The following is a 7,968-nucleotide window of genomic DNA, read 5'->3' on the forward strand; positions in this document are numbered from 1 at the left end:
CAAATTTTTATATATCTCAAGTTAAAACTTTTGCATCTTTGCCTCTGAAACACTTACACATCAATAAAATTAGGTACTTATATACAACTGTAATGCAGTATTTTTGGAACAGAGGTATTCAACACCATTTTGTTGTCTGTTAAATAGATGTCAGTGGACAAAAATGGAAAATGTACAATTGGATACTCTATTAAGAAACTTTGAATGTGTCACTCAGACACTCTACTATCTGTCAGACAGTTAAGAATTTTTTTTGAACTGCAAAGGTGCTGCTTTAGAGTAGACATCCAAGCTTTGGAGACCGTTTGTTACTCAAGGAATTTTGAGGTAAAATGCAGCAACCAAGTATAACAAATCTTAATAAAAGAAAAATCTGCCTTGCATTGCCTGGATACTATATTCTAATAGCTATGTAATAGGAGAAACATTTCAGAATTTAACAGTAATTGATAATTTTAGGTTTTAAAACTGCTGATCAGCAAATGATGCGCAATACATAAAAAAAAAATGGGACTAATGGAGTTATTGTCTTCTTGCACAGCTTTCATTAAAATCAGGTTCTTGTAGTCAAAGAGGTTTACTATCAAATAGGCAAAGCGTAAAATTAACATGCTCAGTGCACCTCGTCAGAACTCAAAATAGTTTTGATCTAGTTTCTTTTGGAAATTCAAAATTATATAAATCCCATGCAAAATATAAATAGTTATTATGTGCATTTTATATGCACTTAAAAAAAAAAAAAAAAAAGACAGATATATTAGAATGTATAGTCCTAGGAGAAGACTGTTTAAGCAGAAGCTAGGAATAAGGTAAGATATAGAGGGAGTGAAGTAAAGAAGCAAAATGATGCAGATATCTTACTGAATCTGACATTTTTGCAGTACTATATTCACTTTTATGATTTATCTGTACAACGACCTCTTCAATTTTAAGGTAACCTGGAGGCCAGTTAAAAAAAAAAAAAAATTGGGAACATTTTTCCTGCTTATTTAGCCCTGCTTTTGGTAAGCCAGATAAAGACTTCAAGAGACACAAGTGTGGTCTCTGTTTGCTTCCTGCTAAGTTTTTGAGCAAGACCTTATTAAACGCTATTTCCTTTATTCTGCAACATTGTGTGTGGGGTAGAGTCTTGGAAAGCTGTCACTAATCACCTCTGACATAGTCATGGATGAGAGACATTAGGACAAGTAAAAGTTATCTGTAAACCCACTGTCTAAATGTAGTTTGGATCTCACAATGATCAGTACAAGGCTAAATGATCAGATTCCATCAGATTAAGATATGAATACTATTTGATCCCACTGTCATTCTCAGTGTTGACTAAAAGTGGAATCACATTTTTTTCAATGAAATCTTACGTGAAAAATGCAGACAGAAAAAGAATCCATAGTCTTTTACAGAAAACATTAGATTTATAATTAGTTTTGCATCATAGAAAATGAGGCTGGAAAATATCTTTAAAGATCACTTCATGTCTTTGGCTCAAGTCAGCAGTTGACTGCTGATCAGCTGTCAGATATAAACAAAACATTTCCCGACATATAAGAGACTTGAGAAATGGAGAAACTGCTGCTTCCTTACGTTTTGTAGTTTAATTTGCATATCATTATTTGTATATCATTAAATGGTTGTTTGCAATATCAAAGATAAATGTGCTCTGCTGCAGTTTATATGATTACTCTTTACACAATCCCCCAAAAGGCAGGAAAGCAGTGTACCACTTTGTTCTTTGCAACAACTTTTTACATGTTTGAAGGTTGCTAACAACTGTCCTTTCAGAATTCTTTTCTCTAGAGTACAAGAGCTCAGCTGCTTCAATATCTTCAATAGGTCATATTTTATGAAACCTCTGGTGAGCCATATTTTAAGAAATAATATATTGAGGACATGGTAAGCCTATTTTTTTTAATTGGAAAATCAGAATACAGTGAGATAATTCAGTCACCCACTCAAAGGCAATTACCTGATATTAGATGTACTTTTTCTAGTGTTTGCAGATATAAGCAAGAGTAATCCCCAACAGACTCCATCTAAGAATTTTTCTCCTTTTCATATGAAGCAACTTGTTACACCATGATAATCATAATTCCATAACATATTCTCAGCTGGAACTTTGTCCTGAATGTATCCTCATCATAAAAGCAGAAAAAAATAGATCCTGGCAGGTTACAGATATTATGAAAACTTATTCCAAAAATAAGATTTAAAAAATACAGGAAATACTGATGTTGAAACAGAAGTTTTTTAATTTATAAATATTGGATGCATCTACTTTGGCCTGTAAGTAATTTCATGAGCCAAAACTGTCACTTAGATGTCTGAATATTATGAAGCAAACATATTTGATTTATACCTCATTTTATCTCTTTTTCTTATTTTTCCCAAAGGGGAAGAAAATTACATAATGATTTATTTTAGAAGACATGAATGCTGTATGTTACGATTTTAAATCAGCTTATGGCACTGAACTATGCAAGTTGATTTTTGTTGATTCTGCTCTATATTAAAACAAGATTCATTCTGACATAAGGCAGCTCTCTCCACACTAAAGAGGCCTCATCTTGGGAGCTGTGTAGGCTTGTAGCAGGTGAAGCCTTGCAGCAGCTTCACACTGTCCCAATAAGGAGAGCAGCAGCTGAAGGGGCTGTCATGAGTCTCATTAATGTTCTCATCCTAGCCCAGGAGCTGAACCTGCAGGAAATTCTGCATATCCTCCTGCTGACCCAACTACTCCCTGATGCATGTGACAGCAGAAACAAGGACAGTGGTATCATTATTTTATGTCTGCCTCAGACAGCAAACTGGTAATAGTGGATCATCATAGAGTGTCTGAATGTTTCCACCACTCACAGTCAAGTACAAAAGTTGAATCCTTCCAGTTTGACGATTTCTTTCCCCCCCCCCCTTCTTCTTCCTCCATTCATTTATTTCAGGGAGCACAATGTAGGATACGCTATTTGAAATCCTATCTCTGACCCTTTCATTCCTGGGATGGAAAGAGAAAAGGATTAATCCCATTAATCTCATCTCCAATGAGGGTTAGCAGTTGAGGCCGTGCAGATATACGTGGCTATTCAAAGCATGAGGCAAAAATGACTGAAGTCCTCCCATTTTTCCATTTATTTTTCATTTCCTTCCTTCCTGAGATGAAGAACAATGAATGTCATGTTTCCCAGTGACTCTTGCCATTTTTTCTTCCTTTTTTCACAATTTTTTTTGGTGTCTAAAGTCTCTGAGCATAGAGAGGACAATATATTATGTTGAGTGTCCAGGATGTAAGTAAAGAACAAAGCTCTACCTTAATAACACAAGAACAAACAACAGTGAATAGCTAAAAGAAATCCTTTACAAAGCTCATTAGCAATCCCCCAAAGCTTATTATTGTAACTTCAACAGCTTGAAAAAGTAAGGGATAATTGTTTTGCTTGACTAAACTGTGATATTTCCATGTTGACTTCACTGATCTTGCTGCAGGCTGACAGGCAGCATAAAACAAATGAAGTTTGTGTAATAAGTCAATCATTACTGAAATCAGTACTATGAAGTATTTGCACAACACTTCCATTTCAAGGCCTATAATTTAAAAAATATTAGGTAATTTTCTTGCTTCAGTTCAAATCTGGATAGAGTACTTTACAAGAGTAATTGGTTGTTTGCAGACAAGGCAGGGATCAAAACACAGAGACAATAACATAGAAAGAACAAAGTTTACGCATTCAGAAACTTTGTTTTTTAGCAGTCACCAGATATCATTTAAGAGTTAACTGAACCCATGCGTACAGTTATTCTGGATTATCTTGAAAGGATTAGGATTTGTCTCAGAATATAAACTGAACGTTGAAAATCTAAATGTTTTCCAAATGAAAGAATGCACATAATATTATGTATTTAAACAACTCAATATATATGGTAGTACATTTCAGCATGTTTATATGTAGGTTGTGTTCTGTACCAGTAAAACATAATCATGCATACTGCCAACAAGAAGGCTTTCAACACACTACTTTTCATGTTAGATAAAGGATATCTATGGATTAAAAATCCATAATGGGATTACATTATAATCCACAAGTAAGAGCAGGATTCATGTCAAAGGATTCCAATTTATGGTTTTCTTAAGCTTTCCTCTTACTTTTAGAGATTAACTAGCAGGACAATATCTGACATACCTGATACAGCAACAGAAAGGATTTCTGTGGTTTTCAGTTTATATATCTGACAGTAACACTAATAGAAGAGCTGTTTGCTGAGTAGTTTGAAAGGTTTACTCTCTACGGTTTATGAGTTTGTTTAGAATGTGCTTTTAGAGTAAAGTGCATTTTTAAACTTTCTGATTTAAGTGCATTCAGGTCTAATGAGCAATTCAGGAAACTTGAAGGCTTTGATGCAAAAAGGCATTAGATATGGTTGATATGAGATGTAGTATTATAGCTATGTCTGAAGTTAAAAACCTTTGCCTTGCTAGCCTGAGAGAACAAGGGAAAATTCTGCATTTTCCTCTGATGTTAAAGCAATCAGAACAACATACACGAGTTGAATGGGTGTACATGTCAAACTGAAGTAACCAAAATGGTAACTTTCATCAGGAAGCTAGTTAATACATAAACTGTAAAAAGCTCATTTGAGTCATCAGTGAATCATGATGTAATCTTTACACAACAAGCTCTTCATATCACATAAATGATACAAGAACAAGAAGACTTCCAAATATGAGAGGTCCACCCTCATGTCCTTTCTAATTCTCTTTTTATTTTTTTTTGGGGGGGGAGGGAGGTTATTGAAGGGGGGTGGATGGAGAGACGGAGAGGAAAAGGAAAATTTTCAAAGTCTAATATGTGGTTCTGGTCTTGTGTCTTCTTGTATTGCTAAAAGATGATATAGAAACAATATTTAATTCAAATTGTATTTTCAATGACTATTTTTTAGTAATTCTTCCTCCTGAAAAGTAAGATAGGTACTGATCTGAAACAGTAAGTGGGGTATTGCTGGAGTAAGCCTGTCTCGAAGATCTACTGTCTACACAGTGTTATTTAGAAATTAATTTAATATTGAATTAGACACTGATTATCCGGGGACGAAACTAAGTTTTTTAAAACGGATGTTTTTTTGGATTCTCAGTGAATGCATGCAAAATACACTATTGCAGCTTTAATATTAGAAGGGCAAGGAACGCAGTTGCAATGAGGCTAAGCTCAAGAAAAATACCTTTTGTGCTCTAGAACGCACCCAATAAAAAATCATAAAGTAATAATACTGGGAAATCATTTGTTATATAACATTTTTAAATTCCATTTGTTAGATGCTTAAAATCATTTATTAAGTAACATTTTTTAAGATATTTCAAACCTGCTTCCAGTTGTTTAAAGAATTAGTGCAAGAGATCCCTTGGGAAACTTTCATTAAGGACAGAGGAACTGCGGAGAGCTGGCAGCTTTCAGGAAACTTTTTGAAAGCTCTCCATTCTCATGCATTAGAAATCAGCCAGGGGAGGCTGAAAGCCTTCATGGCTGAACAAGGACTGGTCAAGCTGATGAGTGACAAGGAAAAGCGCAGGAAGTGGAAGCAGAAATGTATGGCCTGAAGAGTACATGGATCTGAACTTGTTGAGGGATATTAAAAATATCAATAAGGGGTTCTACATTTATGTTAGTATAAAAAGAAAGGCTCAAAAATGAGAAGAGAGAACTAGAAACAACCAGACATGGAGACTGCTGAGATACTCAACTAGTTCTTTGACTCATGGGCAGCCAGGCTTCCCAATTTTCTCACATCCCTTAATCTCCAAGCTGGAGTTAGGGGAGCAAAATCCCTCTTTCTGTAAGCAAAGAGCAAGCTCAACGTCATCTGATGAAACTTAACATATAGGTCTATGGGGCTAGTTATGCATGTATCTCAGGGACCTGAAGGAACTGGTTGATGTAGTTGCCAAATCACACACCATCATATTTGAAAATTTGTAGGCGTCAGGTGAAGTCCCCAGTGACTGGAAAAAGGGAAGCATTACTACCATTTTTAAGAAAAGGAGAAAGGAAGACCTGGGGAACAACAGACCCACGATCCTCATATCTGAGCGTGGGAAGGTCATGGAAAAGATCCTCCTGGAAGACACTTTAAGGGCAAACAAGGAGAAGACAAGGGTCAATCATGCCTGAACAATCTGATGGCCTAATTGACACCAGATATGCATAATTCTAATAAAGTATTTATTAAAACAAAATTGCTGCCCTTAATTTTTACTCTTTACTTGTTGCAATAAATTCTAATAGAGTTTTACACTCTTTAATTCACTTTGTATTTCATAGTCTGAAGCCCTTTACTACTTGCAGGTAGAAGAGATTCAAAGTTAGCAACAAAATTCATTTTTATTTTTCAAGAGGACTTTTAAATTTTTTAGAAGTATCAGGCCCAGATAAATCAACATAGTCAATTTGACTGATCTCTCACTATAGGATTTCAAGCTAGTAATTGCCAGAGAAAACCAAAAACTTATTTTCTAAGCTATAAAACATATTCAAAGAAGTTATTTCATTTACAGATTTTACCTGATATAAAATTGATCTCATTCACATGTAAATCATACCAGAATTATTGAACTCTGGTAAGGTATGTCCATCCTATGTAAATTCTTACTTTAATTTCCAACAGTTATACTTAAGTTTTTCTCTGCAAAAATATTTCAACATTTCACTGTAGTATTTCTTCTCTAATGTATATTAATGCACATTGTATTTTTTCCTCATCCTCCATCATAAAAATTTAATTTGGTGAAATGATTCTTTGATTCTATGATTCTATGAACATTCCATAAAAAGAGTTTCTAGTGCACATTGATCAAGGATATAAAGTTCAGTGTTGAAGGCACAGACTACAAGAAGCTGATCAAATGAACATAAATTAAAGGGTTGTCCTCTCCCCACCCCACACCCCAACAAATACTGGTCCTGAAATATTTCATTCAACTGTAATGAGAATACCTATAAAGAAAAATAAGAAGGTTGTGGTTTAATGCAACACCACAGAACAAATTACTTTATTTGTTAAAATATTTGTTTAGATCTTTTGCACAAGCCCATAGTGTGATTGCAATTTAAAACTGACCAAGAATTATGCAGGTGTCATAAGAACTAAGGAAGAAAAGAAGTTAAATGATCTAAACATAAATAACTATATATTTTGTAATTTCAGATAAACTATCCATACAACATATTGCAATTATTTTAATTCTTTGCCCGAATAATCATTTGTTTCTGAAGTGTTTGGAGAATATTTTAAGTACCAGTGATGCATTTATGTACCAAAAAAGCATCTGTCTGTAGAAGAAAATGATGTGAATTTACATCTCTAAGAATAAGGGGAAAAAAATCTTACATAAGACATGTAAAATACAGTACTGTCAGTCTTTGAATTGCTTTATGTTAGGTTGCTATTTGAGAAACACCCTGTTTTCTTTCTTATATTAAAATATACAAATTGATTTATTGCCCTGTTCATGCCCTGTTCGTTAAGCATTTGAGTAGCCTCATTGACATCAGAGGATTAAAGCTAAGTATGTGCAACAGATCTTTATGACTCAAGCTTTTACTGTGAGATTATAATTTGTAATTACTTTTAACATTTATAACTCTCTCAGATTCTGTTTTCTATTAATAAATTAACATTCCAAAGTATAGAGCTTGATTTATACTATGGAAGATTGACATACAGATGTTTAAGTGCTTCACACAGCCTTTGTTACATGCTTCATGGGGTGTTTAACTGCTCAGTAACTCTTGATTTAAAGTGCTTACTCATACAAAATTCTGCAAACATCTATGATTAAACTTGAACGAAAAAGTTGCTTTTTCACTGCTAAAATTTTCTTAGTAATTATGTCTATTATCTATTCTGTTCAAGTATCTAACACAATAATCTCTCAGTAGTTAGACTCTGCAATCTTCTTACATCTTCCTTTTTCACAAATAAACACAA

The sequence above is a fragment of the Meleagris gallopavo genome, chromosome 3 (genome assembly GCF_000146605.3).
Source record: "Meleagris gallopavo isolate NT-WF06-2002-E0010 breed Aviagen turkey brand Nicholas breeding stock chromosome 3, Turkey_5.1, whole genome shotgun sequence".
Taxonomy (NCBI): Eukaryota; Metazoa; Chordata; class Aves; order Galliformes; family Phasianidae; genus Meleagris; species Meleagris gallopavo.